General features: G+C 37.6%; 1 protein-coding gene across 1 annotated transcript in view; it reads right to left on the bottom strand.

Moving 5' to 3' along the window:
• Positions 1 to 12,996: 12,996 nt before the first annotated feature.
• SLC4A4 (solute carrier family 4 member 4) overlaps positions 12,997 to 13,469 on the bottom strand; it is a 309,697-nt gene continuing 309,224 nt past the window's right edge. The window contains exon 26 of the mRNA XM_052642087.1: positions 12,997 to 13,026. The gene's annotated coding sequence lies outside the window, so the exon portion shown is untranslated. The remainder of the gene's footprint in view (positions 13,027 to 13,469) is intronic.

Genomic DNA, 13,469 nt, shown 5'->3' with positions numbered 1-13,469 from the left:
CATGCATTGGAGAAGGAAATGGCAACCCACTCCAGTGTTCTTGCCTGGAGAATCCCAGGGACAGTGGAGCCTGATGGGCTGCCGTCTATGGGGATGCAAAGAGTTGGATACGACTGAAGCGACTTAGCAGCAGCAGCATGGGGATAGTCAACCTGAAAGTGCTTTGATATGTTTGTGTGTGGGTGTGTGTGTGTGTGTTAAGTCACTTCAGTCATGTCCAGCTCTTTGTGACCCTATGGACTGTAGCCCGCCAGGCTCCTCAGAGCATGAGATTCTCCAGGCAAGAATACTGGAGTGGGTTGCCATGCCCTCCTCCAGGGGATCTTCCAAGGCAGGGATTGAACTTGCATTCTTTGGTCTCCTGCATTGGCAAATGGTTTCTTTAACACTAGTGCCACCTGGGAAGCCCTTGACCTGTTTGAAATCAGTTAATTCTCAAATAGTTTCGAAGTTCTCCATGGAAACCTTAAGAAAAGCATGAATTTGCTTGGAATCTACATTTTAGCAATCATGCAAATCTAAAATTTATCTCTGGCTTGATTCAAACAATGATAGATTTTGAATTGCTAAAATATGAATCAAAGGGGTATGATTTCTCACAGCTACTGTACTAAATACCTCACATATCTTACACATCTTTTCTTTCATTCCAACAACCTTAAGAGATAACTGTACTGTTATTACCTCTAGGTACAGAGGGGTAACTGTAATTCAGAAGGTTTTGCAAGGCTGGAATTCAAAGCTAACCTCAAAGTCTTGATGCATAACCTCTGTACTCCACTTGTTCCATTTAAGTTACCCACATACTCAGTTGTTTAAGTTTTTGAAATATATTTGATCTCTTAAGCATTGCACTCAAAAGAAGTAGCCTGCCAGTGTTATCCTTCACAAAGATTTATAAATAACTCAACAGCATCATTTTGCAGCTTCTTAATGGAAGACTCAGGGGTCGCAAAGAGTCAGACACGACTGAGCGACTGCACTGAACTGAGTGGAAGACTCAAGATTCCCTCCTCAGATAATAAATAATTAAGATCTTGAAATGTTAAACCTAACTTGTATTCATAATGAAGATGTCAGCTTTCATGGTATTCTAGAAGCATTTATAAAAAGATATATTTTGTATCAAATTCTGTATTTTAGTATGAGGATATGTATCATGGCATCAAACATACTCAGCACTTTTCTAATAATAGCATCTAATCACAGTCTCACCCTTCAAAAAGCTGATCCTTTAAAAACAACCTATATATAGTTACTAATCCCTTCATACTTATTTGTAGTTCTGCCCAAAGTTAGCAATTGTGTCTGCCAGTTGAGAAACTTAATCAATAATTGAAACTCCACCATGGCTAATGCTCAGCTGATGCAACCCCTTGATAATTCTCTCACTGAATCTCAGTGCTTGAAATATCCTGACTAAGCTCAGTTTTTACCAGGTCAGCCTGACATTCAAGGTCAAGCAGGGTAAAAGAAGAAGAACAGCATTACACATACTAGAGAATGGCTTGTTTCCAAAACCGAACATATCACTGTGCTTCTGCAACTTTCGGCATCCATTCTCTCTACCCTTTGACACCAGCCCCAGCTGGTTCAGACGATAGACTGACAGACTCTGAACTCAGGAAAGAAAGACCCCCAACCACAACCTGGCCCCAGAAGATACTGAACATATTCCCATTAGATGGTGGTTGATCTAAATGTGAGGAGTCGTTCAGATCTATCCAAACAGTCACAGGGGGCCTGCTGGGCAGAGCTTCCTTTCTCAGATATGAAGGTAGAGTCTAGTTAAGAGAGAGTCCTTTGTCTACTTGCTTTTACCGTTTTTGTTTTTTTTTTTTAATATCTCCATTTATTTCTGCTGAAACAATTCTTTTTTTTTTTTTTAATTGGAGTTGTCACACAGAAACTGTGTGTGTTTCTGCTGTACAGTAAAGTGAATCAGCCATACCTATACATATATCCCCTCTTTTTTTGGATTTCCTTTCCATTTAGGTCACCACAGAGCACTGAATAGAGTTCCCTGCCCTATACAGTAGGCTCTCATTACCTATTTCATACATCAGTTGAGTTCAGTCGCTCAGTCGTGTCCGACTCTTTGAGACCCCATGAATTGCAGCACACCAGCCCTTCCTGTCCATCACTAACTCCTGGAGTTCACTCAAGCTCAAGTCCATTGAGTCAGTGATGCCATCCAGCCGTCTCATCCTCTGTCGTCCCTTTCTCCTCCTGCCCCCATCCCTCCCAGCATTAGAGTCCTTCCAATGAGTCAGCTCTTCGCATGAGGTGTCCAAAGTACTAGAGTTTCAGCTTCAGCATCATTCCTTCCAAAGAACACCCAGGACTGATCTCCTTTAGAATGGACTGGTTGGATCTCCTTGCAGTCCAAGGGACTCTCAAGAGTCTTCTCCAACACCACAGTTCAAAAGCATCACTTCTTCGGTGCTCAGCTTTCTACACAGTCCAACTCTCACATCCATACATGACCACTGGAAAAACCATAGCCTTAACTAGATGGACCTTTGTGGTTAAAGTAATGTCTCTGCTTTTCAATATGATATCTAGGTTGGTCATAACTTTTCTTCCAAGGAGTAAGCGTCTTTTAATTTCATGGCTGCAATTACCATCTGCAGTGATATTGGAGCCCCAGAAATAAAAGTCTGACACTGTTTGCACTGTTTCCCCGTCTATTTTATACATAGTAGTATATATATGTTAACCTCAATGTCCCAATTCATCTGACCCCACCCCCTTCCCACCATGGCATCCATCCATTTGTTCATTGTGTCTATTTCTGCTTTGCAAGTAAGATCGTATATAAGAGTTGGACATGACTTAAGTGACTGAGCATATACCATTTTTCTAGTTTTGATATGATGACTGAAAGTATAATAGTTCCCTTGTGAATATGCGTGCAACAACCAAGAGAATCACAGAGACGCCGGCCCTGAGAACATCTGGATACTGAACAAAAGCCAGAAGCTGCCTAATCCCAGACTGTTCAAGCCACAGTTAAAAGTTGCCACTTCTTCCAAACATACTGCTGACTGACTGTGTTCCCACACTTCTCTCCACCTTTTCTTCTTCACTCCTTCCCAACACTCCTTCAGTCTCCTTCTACATTGTCAGGGGTGATCTCAGTGGTTCTCTCGCATTTTTTGATGCTCCATGCTATTTCTATGGGCTGGTTCTGGATATTGAAACCAATAAATAGGGTTTCCATTATTATGACTGTGGTAATATTCTATGTTAGCATGATGGCTCTGTTAATATTCTAGTAGAACCAAGTAGTGGGGTATAATTCCAAACTCAATATAATTACACCTGAGCCACTCAAAGGAGAAAGTCAAGTTCAAGTAAATTCTTTCCTTATATTCCATCAATAGTTCAAAATTTGTACATATTTGGAGTATTTACTGCTCATACAGCATTTATTTTTCCTGACATTTCTAATTACTTTTTAAAAAAGTTATTTAGTTTTAATTGGAGGATAATTGCTTTACAATACTGTGTTGGGCTCAGCCATAAGTATACGTATGTCCCCTCCCTCCTGAACCTCCCTCCCACCTCCTACCCCATCACACCCCTCTAGGTTACCACAGCAGAGTGTCTTTGAGCCCCTGAGTCATAGACCGAATTCCCACTGGCTATGTATTTTGCATGGGCTTTCCCAGTGGCTCAGAGGGTAAAGCGCCTGCCTGCAATGTGGGAGACCCGGGTTCGATCCCTGGGTCGGGAAGTTCCCCTGGAGAAGGAAATGGCAACCCACTCCAGTATTCTTGCCTGGAGAATCCCATGGATGGAAGAGCCTGGTGGGCTACAGTCCATGAGGTCTCAAAGAGTCGGACATGACTGAGCGAGCTCACTTCACTTCATGTATTTTGCATATGGTAATGTATGTTTCAGTGCTACTCTCTCAGTCCATCCCACCTTCTTCTTCCCCCACTGTGTCTACAACTGTTCTCCATTTTTCATTTGGGAAGATAAACATATGGCTTCATCACCAAATCCCTAATATCTTCCACATTCTTACTCCTTCTAAGAATCTTGTGCATTCTCTTCCTTGATGTCTGGTAACTTCTATTCCAATTTGGACTGCCTTCTTAATTTTTGGACCATGATTCTTTTGTGTAACGTTTCTTTTCCCAAGATTTTGTAAATGTACCTTTTTTTCAATGCTTCTGTCTTACACTCATGACTTGTAGCCCACCAGATTCCTCTGGCCGTGGGATCCTCCAGGCAAGAATACTGGAGTGGGTAGCCATTCCCTTCTCCAGGGGATCTTCCTGACCCAGGGATTGAACCTGGGTCTGCTGCATTGCAGGAGTAATGACAGCATATTGTATAGCGTAGGGAACTCTAGTCAGTGGTCTGTGGTGACCTAAAGGCAGGCAGATTCTTTATCATCTGAGCCACCAGGGAAGCCCCAAGTTTTCCAACATTCTAGTCATTTTAGCCATTCCATGGAGTTCTTTTTCTATGTGCTCTCAAGCCTGAAGTAGATCTGTTACTCTGTGACTTGACTGTTCAATAAGGTTGGATCAGTTGCTTTCTGTGACCTTGACTCTCTTGGTTAAATTCCTCACAGCGAAGTACCTTTGTAAGTAATTTCCTAGAAGCAGTTGAACTGAAGATTAACTGTTTGGAATTTGGTTTCTAAATATTCTATTCTGCCTTACACTTGATTGATAGGCTGGTTGGGTCAAAAATCTTAGGTTTAAAATTACTTTCCTTCAGAGTCTTTAAAAGACATTGCACTGTCTTCTTTGTTGTTTTTCAGTCCCTCAGTCAGGTCGGACTCTTTGCAACCCCGTGGACGGCAGCACGCCAGGCTTCCCTGTCCTTCACCATCTCCCAAAACTTGCTCAAACTCATGTTCATTGAGTCGGTGATGCCATCCAACCATCTCATCCTCTGACATCCCCTTCTCCTCCTGCCTTCAATCTTTCCCAGCATCAGGGTCTTTTCCAACGAGTCAGCTCTTTGCATCAGGTGGCAGAAGTATTGGAGCTTCAGCTTCAGCATCAGTCCTACCAATGAATATTCAGGTTGATTTCCTCTAGGGTTGACTGGTTCAATCTTTGCAGTTCAAGGGACTCTGAACAGTCTTTTCTAACAACACAGTTCAAAAGCATCAATTCTTCGATGCTCAGCCTTCTTCACGGGCCAACTCTCACATCTATACATGACTACCAGAAAAACCACAGCTTGACTAACTTCCAATTTTTCAGTTGAAAAGATTGACTTCACCTTGGTTTTTATGTCTCTATATGTGGTCCCTTTTTCTAGAAAATTTTAAGATACTCTCTTTTTGTGTGTATTCTGAAACTTTATTCTTGGTAATCTGAAATCCAACAGTGCTATGAATGTGTGTTTTAAATTATTTGTTCAGAGTTGTTCAGATTTGTATATGAAGGTGTGTAACAACCTTCATTTCTGATAAATTATATAGTTACTGTATACTTTTTCTTGCCTATTTTTCGATTCTATTAATATACTTTGATATATTTCATAAACTTTTTCTTTCTACTGTTAAGTTTAAGATTTGGAATGGAATTTTAAATTTCCAAGTGTTTTCTTGATTTTTTTTTTTTTTTTTTTTACAGAATGATGGGAGTATTTTATTTTTTTCCTGTTTTTCTTTTTTTAAAAAATTTTACAATACTGTATTGGTTTTGCCATACATCAACATGAATCTGCCACAGGTGTACATGAGTTCCCAATCCTGAACCCCCCTCCCACCTCCCTCCGCAAGATTGTTCTCTTTTAAATGATCCTGTTCAAATTTTGTACAGGTGTTCTCTCAAATGTAAAACAAATTAGGATTTTTCTGAAGTTATTTCCTAGTCTTTGAAATACTTGTTTTCATAGGATTGGTGCTTTCTATTAATCTCAGTCTTTCTTGGTAATACCTATAGGATTTCTTCAAACATTTTATAATTCTTATCATCTATACTTATCTTCACATTTTAGAAGGAGAATATTTGACAGGGGGCTTTATGTCTGTGGGTGAGCCTTGTTGACTCTCAGGCTTTGCCTGTGTATAAAGAAAGATAAGTACTCATTAACGTCAGATAAGGAGATCTTTTTAAACAGAAGTTTTGAAGTTTTCCTCAGGAAATTTGTTTTGTTATCTTAGAGACGAACCCTCTGATTTTTTTTTCCCCAACGTGAAGCTAAGAGCTTGGTATTAGGCTTATTAGCAAGCAGAGGCAGGAGAGGATGTTTTATATATTCTAATATATATATCCTACATCTTGATCTAAGTGGTGGTTACATGTGTATAAAAATGTAAAGTTTCATTGAGTTGAATAATTTAGTGTACGTGGTGCTCCAACTCTATAAAGATGTTATAGAAATAATGAAATAAATTAGCATGTAAGCTTCATCCTCTCAAATAGCAACCTCCTCATCAGCCAACGTGTTCCTCACTATGTCTGTGCAGTGACACCCTGTCCCATGAACCTTTAACTTCTTCCCTATCCTGTGACCCCTTCTGCCTTCACTGCTGATTCCTCTGCCTAAGGCCATCTTCCCATCACTGTCCACCTGATCCTCTACTAAGCCATCTCTTCCCAGAGAGGCCTCCCCTGTTCTTCCCACCTCCATTAGTTTCATTTTACTCTTGTATTACCCCATCTTCTCTATTCATGGTACTATTCGTAATTCATAGCTCGAGTTATTTTTTATTTGTTTATTGTGTATCTCCCAGACCACACACTTCATTAGGGCACAAACTATTTTATTCGCTGCTTTGACCAAGTAGAGAATCTGGTACACAGTTAATACATACATAGCAATTCTCTGCCCTGCACCATTCTCTTCTATACCTCCCAGATTTGGGAGGCCTTCATCCATTTTCTTAATTCCACTGATACCATTTGTCCAGCAAACATTTTCTCACCCAAACTGAACCATTGCCTTAGAAACCTTTCCTGACATTTTGGCCTCTTATTCTCAAAAGAAATTGATCACTTCCTCATATGGGCCTTCCCTGTACCTGACACATATTTCTGTCATAGCACTTACAAGTTTTCATTTCACTACTTCCTCTACATGTCTTTCTTTCACACTTGACTGTAAGTTAATTGAAATTAGGAACCATATGTTATTTTTGTTTCTCCAACAACTACCCCATTCATTCAACAACTGTAAATGAATGAATGAACAAAAATGGAACATAGTTAATATTTTTGGTGGCCCCAAATCATTTTGAATATTAGTTGCAATATATTTTTACCTTTAAACATATAATCAATAGATTTCAATCAATATAAAACCAATACATTTTACCTGTAAGACCTGCTCTGGTGTCCTTGCCTATGTAATAAATAGCCTGACTCTTGACTTCTTGAGTATGTTTTATACAGTTTTTGTACCATCTCTCTTCCTACCAAGACTAAGTTATTGATTCTTACTAATTCAGCTTTCCTATGAGAAATCCATAGACTATTAAGGTTCAAAAACCCAAGCATTTTGAAAAAAATAAGTGGAAACATTTTGAATGAGGATTTGAGCTCTCCTCTCAGAACCATGGTGCTCAAGCTGTGGTTCTAGATGTTGGCATAGATGGCTTGGTATTCCAGAGGTTTCTGTGTTTTAGTTCCCCGTTCTCTTGCAGGTCAGGCAGCATAATGAAGGGTTGCTGAAGTATACATTTCCTTTTCATAACGTGCTAAATATAATGTGAACCTAATTTCTTGACTCATTTAATGCATCACTGGTGGATATGTTGAGAAACCAAATTCTCCCATATTATGATCTATTCTGAGTACGTTTTCTGCTGTTGCTTCCAGCTCAGTGATGTAATTTAAACCTCATCCCATGTCCAATGTCACCACCACTATCAGAATGCTCAGAGCCACTGTCTCTATGTTGCTTCCCGATTAAAAGACTGTTTTAACCAGGGTCCCAATCTCATGACCTTTTTTTAAAAAAATGTAACTGCTTATTGCTACCAGTGGTTCTTTTTCATCCCTCCTATTTGTTCCCCTGACCATCCGCCCCCCACCTTGCTACCATTCTCTTATTATAAGTTAGGGCTGAATTGAAATTTCCTAGACAGTTCCAAATATTACATGGAACCCTGGGGAGGATGTATTATGTATCTTCTATGGAGCACCATTCTAGGATTTTAATTTGAATAATTTTTAGTAAGCGCTCATGCTTAGCAGTTTTTCTGCTTTGAGAATTGACTATATACATCAATATCACATATAGATTCATCTTCTATTTCACTAACTATATTAAGAAGAACAATGTCACCTTTTCAATAAACCATTTCATCGCTCTTAGTGGACATACTTTTTCTTGCTTTGAGCCCTTGCATCATAGTCCTTCGTTAAGACTTGAATAGATAATTCTTACAATTTCTTATTTTACATAATTTAGACATCTATTTTATCCTCTTGCCTAGAGTAATGAAAGGCAATCAGAGGTCAGGAGTTTGAACTTACTCACCTTTGTATTTCCCACATCTTCCAAAGGAGGAAAATAACAGGCACTTAATAATTATTTGAAAAGTTGAACAGAAGCACTTGACACTCATAAATGCATAAAGTTACTTTATTTTAAGTATACATTTAATTTTGAAAAATATAAATGCTAAAATATCTCATCTTCTTCATCTCTTAATTCCATAAAAGTCACAATAGAAAGCTTCATAAAACTGTAAAATACTATAATGTTATAGGAATTTTAGGTTTTATATTGGAAAAAAATTATTAGTAATATATTGAAATGTTTTCTGTTCTTTATCATTTTGTTCCACCATGTTGATCTACTTCATTTAAAATAAAAAGATGCATCATTTCTCCAAAGTTAATAAAGACTTAAGAGAATAAAAATAAGAATATCTGAAAGTGCGTATTGATTCTGAAAAGTAATGTGTACGGATATGTACCAGCCATGAAAATGGCTAAAAAGAGGCAACTATTCATTCTTTTCACATTGTAGGATTGGGACAAAGTTACTTCTGGCTCTAAAAGTTTCACTGGATGACTTTAGCCCTGAGTTGCAATATTTGCCTAAGAAACAAAATTCAGGATTTTTGTATGTACCCATGGAGCACAAAGAAATGAGCCAAAAAATAGAACATATCTAAATTTCTGGTCAAAAAGCAACTTGACTGGTTAGCATATATCACACAACTTCTTTATTTCAGGCTACAATGAACCTCAAAGAAATCATCATCTGAAAACTCCCAAGGCCCAAGCAAAATATCATTAAATTGTACTCAGCCACTTGGTGCCACTGGGCCTCATGCTCATACTGTGAAGAGTAGATGTGAAATCTCATGGAATAAACAAGAACATCTCAAGTTCCTGCACCAAAATCATGAAGTGGTATGAAAAGGATTGAAGAAAGCTTTGTCCCATCCCTGCACAATGTCAACCTCTGTAATACAACTCAAACAGTTTTGTTTTTGTTTTTGAAAGAGAGTCAGCAGTCAACACATTTCAAGTACTTAACACAGTTTTTAAAAAAAGAACCAAAAACTTGGAAGACAATCGTTCTCTGTTTTAAACACCAGTATATAGCTGATTAACGATTTACTCTGTGTGTGTTGGTGCACGTGCATAGAATACATACAAACTGAATCTCTGCCGGCAGACAATTGTTTCTCTTCTCTCCATTCTTTGAATTGGTTGGGGGCTGACTAGAGAAGGTTTGTCTTCCTACTTTTCTGACTTCCTCCATCCCCCTACCCTACTCCACTGCCTGACTGGAAAAAGAGGCAGGACCTGTACCCAGTACAGCACACAAAATAATCAGGATCCCAACTTGATCATTATTTTACATAGTAGAGTGACTTTTATCCAGGAAAACAGTGTCTCCAAAACATCTTTCCAATGTAAGACCACAAGTATTTATGCTCTGATAAAGCAGATACTTTCCTTCCAACACTGAGCCAGTACAACCATAGGACTTTTAACAACTCTGCATGTACCCTTAGTCCTTTACTACTAACATAAATCTTTTATCTCTGTGTTTACATCAGGGAGAAACACTCGATAAAACAAATTTACTATTGTATTCTGTGTGTCCAGTTTACATAAAAACAAAACCACCCCAAAATCTGCTTTAGTTCTTTGATTGTACATTCAGTTAGTGAAAGTGTAAGTCGCTCAGTCGTGTCTGACTCTTTGCAACTCCATGGACTATACAGTCCATGGAATTCTCCAGGCCAGAATACTGGGAGTGGGCAGCCATTCCCTTCTTCAGGCAGGGGATCTTCCAAAGCCAGGGACTGAACCCAGGTCTCCCGCATTGCAGGTAGATTCTTTACCATCTGAGCCACCAGGGAAGCCCACATTCAGTTAAAATACAGATAATCTGGTAGCTCTGTGTGGATCTCAGGGTTTGTTTGTTTAGTTGGTAACTACTTGTGCTCCTCTGAAAGTAAGTGATTTTTAAAAGATTTCCCTGGGTTCCAAAATATTAAAAAGATTTTATACTAACTATTCCTTATAGCAAATACAAAGTGCTTCTCTGCATTCATGAGTATCAACCTTCCGTCACAGAATATGGATAATTAATGAAGGTACAGGTAGTTTTATCTACTCAAAGGCTGAAATATTGAGTTAAGTTGCTTCAGGAGTCCTTTGAAAGGGACAGAAAGGGACACAAATCCTCAGATACTTGATTCATGATCAGAAATATAAATTATTCTATCTAGAATATAAAAGTGAACAAATGCGTCTTTAATTTAACAAGATGCTAAGTTAGGCTAATCTCAATATGCATGGCATTTAAACATTTTATCAATGCTCCCATTAGAAAGACAGAGAAAAGCCTCATACAGTTTTAAATGAGGATAATGAAAAATAAGATAATATCATCATTTTAAGAACAGCTCTAAATACAAACATGATGCCAAAATTTGGCACGTAAGATTTTAACAAATAATGTTTATTCTGCCACCTTTATTTTAATGAAAAAATTGTAGGTCATTTATGTCTATTTTGTATAAAATTAAAAGTTTTAAGATTATCAGATACTATAAAAGTAACAGTTAATTTAGGACAATAAAATTTTTATAATCAAAATTTCAAAAGGACAGAATTATAATTTAATTAATATCAGAATGAGTGGGAGTCAATATGTACATATTATGAAACCAAAATAAGTGGTTTCATTCTGCTTCTAATACTCCTCCAACAACCTGTCTTAGTCAGGATACATCACAAATATGGTTTTAGGAATCCAAAATTATGGATTCACCATTTAAAATGTTATTTTTAATGCAGATTCATAATATATAATACAGACTATTAAGATATTACAGTTAGATAACATGCTAAATTTGGTTAAAGATCTAATTTTCATTTGTCTAATTTTCAATATGGTACTTTGAAATACACATATACACATATATAGACATATATATTCTAAATGCCCCAATCACAAAGAATAATTGCCTTTCAATCTTAAAGACAATGTGAGTATTGTTAAAATGTATACATATATAATACCTCTGAGATCTATCTGCATTCCCATAAACACTTTTTAAATGTGTAAATGGTCTATTATATAGTCTTATGGATTTTGTATTGTAAATAAGGGCTACTGTATCAGTGATAGTGACTGCTATTTGGGTAATAAAATATATTTACCCTCATTTGCATAATGGTAAATCTCTTGGACCTCTGATAGATTTTTCATAAGTGGTTTGGATTTTATCAAAACTGACACAAGAGAACGAGTAACTTTGCCTTTTCCCTACCATCACTCTGACTCTAACTTTGCACATATGTGCACCAGCCACACACAGAGTACATACACAAACACACAAATATTTTCAAAATGAAAAAATGTCTAACAATACTGCATAGGACACTGACATGGTAATACAATCAGCATCTGTGCCTGGATACTATTATCAAAACATCAGTTATTCCCATTACAAAGGAGCGTCTCCCTTCTCCCTCAATCTCCTTCATAGAACAGTTAAATTTCTCTTAAAGAAAGGGAAAAATGGATGCTTAGAAACATGGTGTTTTCAGTCCAATCTAGCCCTCAGGCATACCCTAGAGATGGTGTGTGTGTGTGTGTGTTTGTATGTAAAAATCACATTATATACAATACAATTTTTACAGAAAGCCTGGCAGCTACAAATAAGAGGTAGAACTACTCAAAACTATGTTTCCTGCTGCAGGAAAAAATTCATTTTCTTTACAGTAATTAAAAAAAAGTTTAAAAAATTGACAAAAAATAAGTTGCAGGTTAGGCCCCATAATTTAAACAACAAAATCTAGGAAGAAAAATATTTTTCAATGTACTCAACAGATAAGTTCATTAAAGGGTTAAAAAAAGTTTGCATAGGAAAAAAGGGACATTCCAGCACTTGCTACAATGATGGCAATAGTTTCTCTAATGGGAATAAAGTACCTTTAGTTTTCCTTCTTTTGATAATTCTAAGATTAGGGTTTAAAAGCAAGAGCAAGTTAGAATAGCAGCACATTTTCCAGTCCTGGAGAGCAATACAAGCGAGAAGGGACTGTCTGGAGGTCAAGGTTTGTTCGACCAGACAGAAACACAAGCCAGTAAGCACAGCTCCAAAGCTAATGTTGGAAGTTCCTTCAGTATTTTAAGAAAAGGTGTTATAAAATCCTTAATACTTTTGCCCTCTGCATAATAAAGGAAAATGACAGGGTCTGTGCATGTCTTGAGTGACAGAGGAATTTGGTTGTCAGAGGACATATCTGAAAGTATAAGAACAAAAAGCGATTCTTCCGATGTTGTTTTTAAGGAATGGTGCGCTACTGTCTGGATTTTACCTATGCAAGAGAGAAGCAGAGAGAGAGCTGTAGTGTTTGGCCAGTGACCAAAAACCAAAAAAGAACAAAAATTAAAAAATAATCAGACAAAAAACAAGAACATAAACAACAAAAAGGTCAGTTTTAAGAAAGACAAACAGGTTACAATGTAGTTTCTGTTCCCTTGCTCCTCCAGAAGTAATCATTGTCTTCAGGCTCAAGTTCTATTCTAATTTGAGGCACAACTTTTACTGGAGTTCTAGGAGGACTAGAGGAAAAGAAAAAGAGGGGGGAAAAAAGGAAATAGTAAGTACAACAGAATTCCTTTACCATCTGTCAAATGCTTCTGCCTTGTACGGAAGTCAAGTGGGTCCTTCTTTGTTCTCTTTAAATACTTATCCCCTCCTTCTGTATTAAAAACAAACACTTTAAAAATGGGATGAAGTTACCAAATAGGAGTTAAGAAATTCAAGTAAGAGTATCATAAGCTCTCATACCTAGGTAAGAAAAAAAGCCAACAACTAAGAAAGAACTACCAGGTAGGTGACACTGTGAGGAGTTAAAGGACAAAAAGACTGACATGAAAAACACTCAGAGATTTCATGATTTTGAAAATCAAGGAGGATCTGAAATCTCTAGAGCTGTGTTAAAAAGGAAGTAAACTACTGGAGAAGAGCCAGCAGAAAATGCCAGCTACCCTTAAATCAGAGA

Source organism: Budorcas taxicolor, chromosome 6, assembly GCF_023091745.1.
Source record: "Budorcas taxicolor isolate Tak-1 chromosome 6, Takin1.1, whole genome shotgun sequence".
NCBI classification, from domain to species: domain Eukaryota; kingdom Metazoa; phylum Chordata; class Mammalia; order Artiodactyla; family Bovidae; genus Budorcas; species Budorcas taxicolor.
Note: the sequence above shows the minus strand (reverse complement) of the source record. Positions and strands in the feature narration are given on the sequence as shown.